Below are 12,530 nucleotides of genomic sequence, written 5' to 3'. Positions count from 1 at the left end.
TGAAACAAGCCGTTCTTAGATTTTCCCCTAATGATGTCATCTGGGGAGTCAGCACCGCCCCCAGGTTTGGTTGGAAGAAAGTTCCGGCCTCCTCTCCTGATCAAGAGGAGGATCCAGGAGAGCCACATCCTTTTTCTGACAGGGGCGGAGTCAGACGGTTCATTAACATTTAAAGCCACAGACACAGAAATGGTTTGTTCTGATCAGGGCTGGGCTGAAACAGGCGTGCTGAAATTTTTTGTCAGCAACAAACTCCACAGGCATGTTTTGGGGCCCTCTGAGAACAAAATTAACTTGTCTTAAAGGGATAATATGTTACCTTGTAGAATTTTGTTTATGCCAATTTAACTGGCTTCTGTTGACAAAGCAATACCTTTTATTTCTTCATCGAATGACAGGAGTCTTTTCAAAAAATCCTATTCTAATTTTTACAGAGAAGCATTTAATTTACTGAAGGCACATGCCAAGGTACTGCCTACTATGTACTCAATACTGTATACTGCGTACAAAAACCACCCTTGGCATGCTGTTCACGCCAGACACTCGTCTGCTTGGCAGAATTTTCAGTCACAGCAAATCAGCACCAAGCTAACTCAACTACTGGGCTGTATGTAGAATTTAACAATATACTGTGCAGTACTCTCAGAAAGATTTCAGACCGCCTTCACTTTTTTAAATTTTATGTTGCCGCCTCATGTTACAGTTGAAAACATTCATTTTTATTCCTATTAATCTACGCTCAGTACCCCATAATGACAAAGTGAAAACAGATTTTTTCATTTTTGGGGGGAAATTATGAAAAAAAAAACTGTAATGTCAAATGACATAAGTGTTTAGGCCCTTTGCAAAACACTTTAATTTGGCTCAGATCCCTCTCATTTCTCTGGATCTTAGCTGAGAGGTTTCTACACTTTTTACCAGAGTCCATCTGTGGTAAATTAAATTGATTGGACATGATTTGGAAAGGTACACGTGTCTCTACTGAAGGCATCATAGTTGGTAATGCATATCAGAGCAAAAACTAAGCCATGCAGTCACAGAAAGTGCCTGCACAGCTCAGAGACAGCTGAGCTCTGCAGGCAGTTCAAAAACCCTGAAAAACAGCCCCATACCATTATCCCCCCTCCACCAAACTTCACAGTTGGCACAATGCAGCCAGGCAGAGAAGAGTGATTCATCACGCCACAGAACCTGTTTCCACTGCTAGACAGTTGGTGTGCTTTACACCACTCCATCTGATGCTTGGCGTTGGACTTGGTGAGGCTTGCATGCAGCTGCTTGGCCATGGAAACCCATTCCATGAAGATGCTGCTGCATGGTTTGTGTTTACACTGATGCCAGTAGAAGCTCAGAACTCTTCAGCTATGGAATCAGCAGAGCGTTGGTGTCATTTATGCACCGTGTGCCGAAGCAGTCGTTGACCTCCGTGCTGTGATTTTATGTGGTCTTTGCATTATTCCTGAGTTGCTGTTGTTCCTAAACACTTCCACTTTCTAATATTATCACTCGACATGATTGTGGAATATCCACCAGGTAGAAAATTTCACAAACTGTCTTATTGCAAAGGTGGTATCCATCACAGTACCACTGTTGAAGCCATTAAACTTTTCAGAATGACCCACTTTGTATCATAAATGTTTGAAAATAGTCTGCATGGCTGTTTGATTTTACACCCCTGTGGCAACAGGGCTGGTTGAAACACCTGAATTCAATAATGCACAGGTGAAGTCAAATACTTTATGCCTTGACAATAAAGCGTTCATCTAACTGCTCAGTTCCACCTATCCAGCCCTTATGTTTTTGCCACTCAAATCAGAATCTGATTCTGAACCAGAAACCCTGCCCATTTCCTATCAATCTGCCACTGATTTTTATTTTTTCCATTTAAGTGAGCTAGCTTAGCACACCCCAACCTTAGCCTATGAAAAAGCAAAAACAGGAGCACCCACCAAACATTAAAGAGAAAAATTGGTGCATGACCACAAAGGTCAAACTAGAAGCAGGAAAGGTCAGCACTCAAAATGTCCTTTTTCCATTTATTTAGTCATAACAGGCCACACCGGACGCGTTTCGACACGTAGGTCTTCTACAGCGCTGAAGAAGACCTACGCGTCCGGTGTGGCCTGTTATGCCTAAATAAATGGAAAAAGGACATTTTGAGTGCTGACCTTTCCTGCTTCAACATTAGCCTATACCAGGGGTCATCAAGTACTTTTGCATAAGGGCCAGATCTAGCCTTGAAAGAGACTCTGGGGACCGGACTTTTAAACAAACAAAAATTCAATGAATATTTTGGTCTAACATATCATTGTATTAATATTTGTATTTTCTTTCAAAACGCAGACAATTTTTAACATTGCCAGTGAGATCTATCCCTATTATCTATAATGCAGAAGGCCACAAGGCCTGTCCACATAGTTTTTTGACACTTTTTAACCCCTTTTCACTACTGCATTCAAGCATTTCTAAGTTTTTTTTACCATTCCTAACCAGTTTTTGATCATTTTTGCAACTTTTAAACCAATTTTTGCCACTTTTTGTCCATTTGACCACTGTGTAACCCCTTTCTTGCAACTTTTCTGTCAATTACTGCACCTGTGTGTTACTCTTTTTAACCCCTTTTCACTACTTTGCCAAGCTTTTTTTGTTATATTTTTTGCCACTTTAGCCCATTTTTGATCATTTTTGCCCCTTTTTGCCTGTGCCCCTCTTTCATCCATTTTTACAACTTTTCATCTATTTTGCCACTTTATAACACCTTTTCATTACTTTTTTAAGTTTTTCCATTTTTAACTAATTTTTGATACTTTCTGCCCCCTTTTGCCTCTTTACCAGTTTTTGAACATCTTTCCACCACTTTTTGCCCCTTTGTGCCACTCCACAACCAATTTTGACACTTATAACCCATTTCTGCCTCTCTCTCACACCCCTTTTAAAAAATATATACTTATAACAGCTGACAAGTGAATTTCTGTAAAACCAGATCAAATATTTAGTCATTCTAAAACTATTTTGATATTAATTGTTTTTGGGGTGGATTTAAAGCTGCAGACATTTAAAGCCTAAAGATACTCTTAAAACGCGAACATCTTGTTTTTCTCTTTTTCTGAATTGAATGATCTTCTGGGGGCCGGACAGGAAGCTTTGGGGGCCTGATATGGCCCCCGGGCCACCAGTTGATGATCAGTGGACTATGGCTTAATAATATGAAGACACAACTAGCTAGCAAAACTGAGGACTATAATGTTGAAACTTGCTTTAACTCCACAAGGTGAGGGAACCACAGATTAAAAAACAACAAACAAACCCAAAAATGAAGTGAACGATCTTCTTTCTGTCTTTCCAGCCAAGATTTCCAATAAATTTAATGTTTGAAGACCTGATTCTAATTTTACCTCACAGACTTGGAGCTAAATTCACAAACAAGACAATCAGGTGACTTATTTGTTAGACGGTCAGATGTCTTCGTTCACATGCAAACCGGGCTGCAGAAAAGTTTCCACAGTAAAAGTGCCCAATGCACTTTGGCAGGTAGGAGCACAGAGTCTCACATTGCATGAGGTTTTAAACCACTTCCTGCGCTCTATTAAAAAACCTCATCATTACAAACTGCCTTAACAGAAGAGCACACTACCTGGAAGTGACCAGCTGAGAGTTTTCAAGGAACACATTAGCATATGCTCAGGAGCCAGAGTCAAAGCCAAGCACATGATTGGTGGATGTTTAAAAGGCAGATCAGCAGGATGAAGAGTAAGAGACGCTATGATGAGTAACACACCCTGCTGCTGACATCTATCTGGGGAACCAATCACTGGCAGAGGCTGAGCGGACGGTCCTTCTATAGAGATATGAACTCAGAAACACCTGCTGGGTGTTCTCTGCACCCACAGCAATGTACATTTTCTCCTGGAATTCCTGTTGCCATATCTTTAGTGTTTCCTTTGGCTGCTTCTTATCTTCCAGGTCACTAAAGGGATTTCATTTTATCATCAGTCAAAAATTAAAAAGTCAAAATTTCTTTGTGCAAGGAAATTTACACTTTGATAGAAAGATTGATTTAAATTTATCACCCTGTCATACATGAACAGTATGCCCATCCTAAAGAGGCTCACAAGGCACCATCATTAATAGAAAAGAGCAGAAACAAAAGGCAGATACTTGACAATAATAACACAAATGCAATAAACAATCATGATTCATTTCTTCAAGGCTTTTGCTCCAAAACTGGCCAATAAATAAACACTGAAAGTAAACAACCACTCCATCCTGTCTTCATCAACACTCATAAACATTTCAGGAGTTTGATAGTTGGCTACAGAGTGAACCGCTGTAATGTAAGACAAATGCAAAACCTAATTCAGCAAAAGTCTGGACGTTATGTCACATAAAAGGTGAATTAAAACAGATCACAGTCATGTGCATATCTTCTTCAAACCCTAATCAATTGATTACAGATAAAAGAAAAGACATTTTAATGTCCAAACTGTTCTTGAAAATATACACAATTTTGAATCTAATACTTGCAACACTTTCCCAAAAAAATTGGGACAGGGGCAAGAAAAGTCTGGGAAAGCTACAGAAAGCTAAAAACAAACAAACAAACAAAAAAAAAACACCTTGGATGGTCCACAGGTAAGTAGTTAAATTTGTTACAGGTTCTTGTAACAATATAAGGTATAAAATGAGCACTATTGAAAGGCTCAGTCCCCTTTGTAAAAGACTGTGTGGGAAAATAGTAAAGCAGTTTATGAATAACATTCCTAAACATGCAGATGCACAACTGAATGTAGAGATTTCACATCTAATATCATCAAGAGCATCAGAGACCATAAGGGTAAGGCTGAAAACAAACACTGAATCTCTACCCCCTAGACAGCACTCTACTCTAAATCAGCATCATTACTACTGTCAATAACAGTGACTGAGGCACTACAAACCACTGGCATCATCCCAAAACTTTGTATCCCCATTTTTCATGCTTTCATATTTTCTTTAATCAGTGTTAATGGTCACCCTTTACATCTGTCAGTAGGTTGGATGTGGAAAAAGTGTGCTGTGATCTGACAAGTCCACATTTCGGATTGTTTTTGAAAATAATGGACTTTGAATCTGGCTAACCTTGCAAAGCAGATGGATATGCCCATTTCCTTGTTTCTCACTGGCAAATCCATCTTGCAACGCTTCCGTCTGAACCGTTTGGGCCTGCTTAGAAAGTGACAGGACCAATCAGCAACGAGGGGCAGTACTTTCTGGAGTTGTGACATAAACAAGCAGGGACAGGAGGCCGGTGCAATTATGGCAGAAGACATTAGCGTGGATGCTGCTAAAGCGCCAGTTTTATCAGAACTTGATGACATTTCTTCATTAAAAGATGAACAAAGAACAGCAGTGAGTTGTTTTCTTTTCAAAAACGTCAAAAGTCATGTACTGACGTGTCTATAGTCGCCACAGTTAGCGTTATTCCTCGGTAGCTGCGCACGCGCATCTCGGTAGCCGTTACGTCACGTGTTTTGTTGCCCTGATTGGCCTGTAAAGATGTGAGACAGAACATTCATCCAGTCACACTCCAAGTTTTTTTCAAATCCTCTGCCCTTTCCCAAATGCTTAGTACTGAAGGTTTTCCAGATGGATGTGTAAATCAAATTCATCTGGCGTGTCAGGTCAAAATCTGCCAAGCTGAATAAAACAAAAAAGGCCAACCAGACCATTATCAATACAAAGTCTAAAAGCCAGCATCTGTAATGTGTGGGGTGCCTATGGCACTAATACAACCTCACACAAGGCAAAGACCTGGGGGGGCATTGTCTGCTCTGGAGGCTCCTAAAATGATACAGAATGCTTTGTTTCAAGACAGGTCTTTTACATACATATGTCACAGAGGCAGACTTCAACTCCTTAATCCAGAGAAGATAAACATGTAGTCAACATATAGAAATGGAAATATATTTATACAGTAACTCTAACCCTTCATGACAGGAGACTATCACGTCAATCTTTATCCTCCACCTTTATGTAATCCCAGAAGCTGTCCCTTCCCCCAGCGATCACTTAGCCTACCCAGCATGCATTCATGAGATGCAGTTTCAGTCATTGCATTGACTCATTCCTTCACTTGTGGGACCTTTGATGTCTTCCAGTGTCTCAAGAACCCGGCAGGCCGTCCTTGTGCACACAATAATGATGAAGAACTCACGTCTGGATATATTAGGTATTTGAGATTTATCCCCCAATACACAAAGTCCTGGTTTTAAAGGAATTTCTAATCCGTACCAGTTACTCAAAATGTTTAGAATCTGAGTCCAGAGGGGTCTGACTAAAGAGCATTCCCAAACACAGTGAAAGAATGTTCCAGTTTCAAGTTTACATTTCCAGCATAGGCCATCATTCAGCAATTTCATTCTGCACAGTCTGGATGGTGCATAATATCTATGTAATGTCTTGTACTGTGTAAGCTTACATATCACATATCTACCACAGTTGGCCACATTTTTTTCCCATTAGGGACTTCAATCTCTTCCTCAATGTCCTTCTGCTTTTATATGATCATTGTCATTACAAAGTGTAGAGTTTGCAGTCTTATAGAAGAGTGAAGCTTTCAGTTTTTGGTGATAATTTCATACAGTTTAACACAGTATTCTCAGTAAAATCACATAATTTTGAGGTAATGCAACTCCTCATCTGCAAGTATTTCTAAAAGTTACCTTTCCGTACCAAGTTGGATCACTCTAATAATTTATTGTATGATGGAAACACTCCTTCCTCAGGGAAAATGGTGGGGAAACACTGCCATAGATTATCTTTTATGCTGTTCTATATAATATATACTGAAAAGGATTCGCATATACGGCACCAGCTTTGTGGACTAGTTCATTTTCTCATATATGAAATTTGTTCATTTTATGTAGTGTGAACTAAACCTCGAGCCTTAAGTGTGAACGTGCACAACTGGTTGTCAGTCTCTACAGTCACGTTATTATTGCTCCTGAACTTAGTTTTCACTACATGTGAGCATGCACACGAAGCGAGTGTGTGGGACATCTCAAAACAATCAAAATGACAGAAATGTGACTTTGAGAAATGCACTTTAAACGTAAAAACTGACCACTGATTGATTAACTTGCACCACAGTTTTCAACTCTGGAACAAGCCACCATGCACACATTGAGGACTTTACATTAAAGTCTCCATGGTTTTATAGCTCAAGTTTTAGGATGTAGGCTGGGATCGGGTCACTCAAATTCAAATATTTAAGTTAAATGCATAATGTATTTGGTACTGGTCATTTGTTTTTTGTTGCTGTTTTTGTATGCTAGTCTTTGGACAGGACAGTTGATAGAGTTGCAAATTAGGGAGAAAGAGTGGAGAGTGACATTTCATTCAGAGAGTTAAGCCTCCTCTCATTTGTCCTGATTTTCCTTGGTTTGAACATAGTCTATTGTTCTTTTTAGCCATGAAATCTTCACTCACTAAGAGTAGCGAAGCAGGAAGATAAACTCTTCAATTAGGTGGATATAAGATCAACAAGAGAGACAGAGAGAAACACAATCAGAGACTCACAGAGAAGAAACAGATCTCCAGCCTCAGGTTGCTACACCAATAAATCCTCTACAACTGGCTTATTCTATCAGCCGGTGCCAACGCCTTCTGAGGCCACAATGACGCATCTGTACGCTCATCCCAAGGTGCACCACTTTTCCCTAATAACACATGTGAATTACTGAGCTGTCAGATAAACTGTTATTGCTAAAACAGTTTAGTGTGAAGGTGGTGAAACGTTTATTTGCAAGGAGGATGGAGACTTTATAGGGACCACAGCATGATGATAGATTATTAACAGGGAGAGTCAGCTTCCAAAGTGTGCAAGCAGCCATCCAAATCCAATAAGGATGAGGAGTATGAGAGTTTGTAGGTTTGCTGATGTTTGCCGTACAGCAGCAGAAAAATGTCTCCTTTCTTTCTCATCTCTGTACTCCAGCCATTCTGCCCTCTCTGACTTTAAGCACCGAATGGTTCAAGACTTGGCTTGGCTTTGTCTCCAAGGAGGTATTGGAAATGGCTTCATTTTAATCCATTCTGCTTTTTCTCCTGCTTCTGTCCTGGCTATGTTTACTTTGTTCCCCTCGAAGTTCAACCATCGGAAATGCAGCCAGTGCCCGCTCCAAGGATTCCTACGACCTCAAACATCCCCAAAATTTCCAAGAGCCAAGGCTGCTTAAGGACATCCAAATGGAGCTGGAGAAAATGCTTGGAGGCAAAATTTTAAACATCACTTTTGCAACTGTCAGATATATCCCAACTTAACATAATATTAGCATTGTGTTTATATAAAAGAGGGACATTAAACTCTCTCTGGGTTTGTTGTTCTCAGCTCTGTGTTTATACCGATGGGACAGTGCTTCCTACAAACTCAAACATGTTTTTTCAAGTGAACCCATCCCTTTCCAGCTTTTAACCATCTAAAATGGCCTTTAAAAACTGTTGAGTCCAGGACAATGATGTCATTGTTTTCCTGCTGGGCTTGTGGTTAAACATTTTGTCAAACTGTATATCCTTTATGTTTTAATAATGCACAACATTATTAACACTGGGTCATACTAGCATGGCATTAGCATTCTACCTTGTTACTGAACAAAAGTCTGTTTTGACAGATGAATGTTTCCACATTAGTCTGGATCTTGAGGTTTCTGTTGAATGAAAGGAAGATTTCCTTTGCCTCTTTGGGCAAGAATGTGCGGAGTGTGATTTGACAAACGTTCTGTCTGTTACATTCATGATTGGCCAATCAGAGCAACAAGACAAAATAAGGTAGTAGACAAGCATAGCTCCAGTATTAACCTGAGTTGTACAGGCTAGTACTGTTGTAGTTCATGAAAAGCAGAGCTTGTCAGTGGCTAAAATTCATGCTGAAACCTCGGGAGACATGCTAAAGCACCTTTTCTACCAAGAGAAGCCTCCAGTGTGGCTCTTTGCTCTTGGTATAATCAAGAAATGTGGTCGAGGTCTGCTGCTTTTCGACAGCTACAACCAAGCTAATAGCTACAGCAGAAGCAGCCACTGTATAACCTTTCACAGCAGATGGATTTGCTTGTTCTGTGTTTCTCACTGGTGAATCCATCTTGCAAAGCTCCCATCTGAACAGACTGGGCCCCGTAAGAGAGTGACAGGACCAATCAGGCTTCATTAATGTAATAATAAGGAGAAGCACTTGCAAAACAACAAATAGCTTTCATTTTTATGGTCTTGGTCTCAGCTTGTCTCTGTCTCAACTCAGTCTCGATCCCCAAAAGTCTTGGTCTTTTTTCTTGATCTCGGTGCACTCTGGTCTCGGGCAAGTCTCGATCTCAGATAGTGCGGTCTTGAGTACAACACAACTGATTGGTCCAAACCATTTTTGGGTCTAGCACAAATGTAGATTGGAGCCTTGTAAGACGGCACACATGGGGTCTGGCAAATCCATGGGCTTTGTGTGGATAAATTGCTGGATTAATGCTAGATCTATGATTACAAACAAAACAATCTAGACCTGCTGCTTGTACATCTTAAGGCCACACACTACAGGATTTTAAGCCAGATTTGAGGCAAAATTTGCCACCCCTGACGATTGTGGAGGCATATCCTGAGTGGCAACTGTCACAATCGATAATTTGTCTGAAAAATCTGCATGTGTGCGGTGTCAACATTAATATTTTACTGCTCCAAATCACATCAGAGCCTCCAAGACCCCTGGATTTAAATATTGAATATCTTAATATTTCAATGAGAGCCCTATTGAGGGTTAAGGCTTCTGTGTCTAAAAATTTTTGAAGTATTTTCCTAAATATTTGAGAGTTTGAAGAACAAATCCTTTTTTGCTGATGAAGACAAAGCGATACTGCTGAAAGCTGAAGAACTGTCCAAAAAGCTGGTGTTGATTCTGTCAGCTTTATGTCAACAAAATGTTCTCTGAAAAGATGAAAAATAGAACAAGAGATGCTAATATCATTCACACAAGAATGAAATAATCAGAAACAGTAATAGAATGGGATGGGATGAAGACATGACTGATATTTCAATTACTGCTGTTTTTACACATTTGAATCCTCCAGCATTACTTGTAACTCTGAACTTGGAGAAGCTTGCTGTGTTTCTATCTTTGACATGTGCTTGGGTCAGGCCATAGCGTGTTGACACGTGTGTTTCTCAGAGACTGATGTCAGCGTCTTCAAGCATGTTTTGGGATCTCCTCAAATGTTGGCACGTACATGGTAAAAGCCTTTTGCTGCCCATAAATCTCTCAGGGATGAATGGTTAACTGCAGGGCAATGCTCCTTCTTTTGAGGTTGATGCGTTTACTTCAAACAAGGAGAAAAAAATAAAGCTTCTCAGGTACACAAATCATTTGCGGTGTCTCAGATGTCTATTTTGGTCAATAATGCTGTTTATTTAGGGCAGTGTCACCATAACATGTGGGGGGAATGTTTCACTCCTCCAAGTTTCTCTTGGTTGCATTTACATCTTTTCCCCGTGCAGAATTCAGCCACATTGACATCACTTAAGTGTGAGTGTGATGGCTTATGTTATGGTCACTTTTCTCGTCTGCTGACTTTCCCCTGGCAAAGTAAGCTCCTCTCGTGGTCAGGTAAAAGATAAATAAAGTGATTATGCCATACCTTGGCACGTATAGTCCTTTCTCTGATGAAGAGCATAAGCTCTTATGTCATAAAACTGTATAGTCTATATTCCGCTCATGTGTGACGCTAATGTAGTCTCCCCAACGTCTAGACCAAACTTGACCCTTGTGCTTCAGTCTAAGAACATAAACTGAGCTGGTCCCTGCTCTGTGTTTGCCCTCCATATCCTACCGTAGTCTTTGTCTTGGACGGGGCCACAGCAGCCTCCTCTCGGGGGCCTCACAGGGACTTCAGACAAGCAGCATCCTGCAGCAGCAAAACGTGGGCCAAAATCAATGTCCAGTCAGAGGCACGGCACCGGGAGAGTGCTGCATAATCAGATGGGCTTCACTCCGTCTCTTTGAACGCTTCTTTATACCTGATAACAACAAGATCGCATAGATTTTGGTGCTTATACAGCCAGAATTCTGAAAAATAAACATGACAGTCAAAGATAAACTGCTTGTGATATATGGGGCAAGAAAATGCATTCACAATGCAGTGAAATTATTAGTTTCAGATAGTCTGCACAATAAATCCCTGAAATAAAATCAGTATGAAGAAACAATAGTGAAGAAGAAGATTCTGATAAAATGACATAATTAGAGGCTTTATTACCCTTTCACACAACACAAAGAGAATTTACCTAGCCACAATTCCTTTAACCACTACAGTATCAGCTCATCTACATTTAAGTCCTTGTGTTTGCTCAGGATATCGCTGAAACGGACTGGTTGGTGGAAAAGAACCTCAGTGTTGGTTAATTTGCAGAAAGATTTCTTTTTTGGTTATACAACTGGTGGATTAAACATTTTGATTTGTCAACAGATAATAGTTTTGAATGCTTGTCTACATTCAGTCTCCAAACTGGTGCCCCCAGATGTGGACTTGGTCTGAAAATCAGACACTGACACCTGGTGGTCACATATTTCACAGGCTACTTTTAAAGTATAATGGAAAAAAGGAGATTGAGCTTTGCTTAAAAAATTCCCTGACAGTCCAATATAAGATATGATATGAAATATTTAAAGATTTGCATTTACTGCCCAGGAGGAATATGAAGGCTTTGAACTGGTGCAGATAATGTATGTATTAGATTCTCAATAAACTGTGAGCTCCTATAACAGCAAATCTCAGTTTTAAAATCAGGCTGATTTGAAGAACTGTAAATCTGTGTCAATTTGGACAGCTATTTTTAATTCTAGTCTCAGTCTTAGTCTTAGATCAAATGCCTTTTAGTTTTAGTCACATGTTAGTCATTTCTACCCTTTTATAGTTTTAGTCTCGTTTTATTCCATGAAGAATTCTCACATTTTAGTGTTTACTTTTAGCCCAAGCATTTATTTTCTTGTCTGCATCTGGTACTAAATCATGGTAGTGTGTTCTCTGCACTCTGCCAAACCTGGGGTCCCTGCTTTCTACAGCTGAGAGGCAGAAGAGATACAGATTCATTGTTTTTAACAGATCTATCCACAGTGGAGAAATATCATGGCTTTTAAATGTCCATTGAAAACTAAATAACATTTAAGTCTTGTTTTATTCATCTTGACGAAAACTAAACTTGCTTTTTGTCAATTTTAGTCATTACAGATCTTTTTTTGGCTAGTCTTAGTCCAGTCTTTTTCATGGAAAAAAAGGCTGTTGATGAACATTTTTAGTAGACGAAATTTAAACTGCTGTAAATAAATGTTAGATTTGATATACAGACAGTGTTAATTTTTTTTTGACTAAAACTATGCCTAAAACTATTCGTTGACAAGTTTTTTTTCCATGACAAAAACTAGACTAAAACTAACAAAAATATATCTGTGATGACTAAAACTGACTAAAAGTAAGTTTAGTTTTTGTCAGGATGACTAAAACTAGACTTAAATGTAATTT

Source organism: Cheilinus undulatus, linkage group 19, assembly GCF_018320785.1.
Source record: "Cheilinus undulatus linkage group 19, ASM1832078v1, whole genome shotgun sequence".
Lineage (NCBI taxonomy): Eukaryota > Metazoa > Chordata > Actinopteri > Labriformes > Labridae > Cheilinus > Cheilinus undulatus.
Note: the sequence above shows the minus strand (reverse complement) of the source record.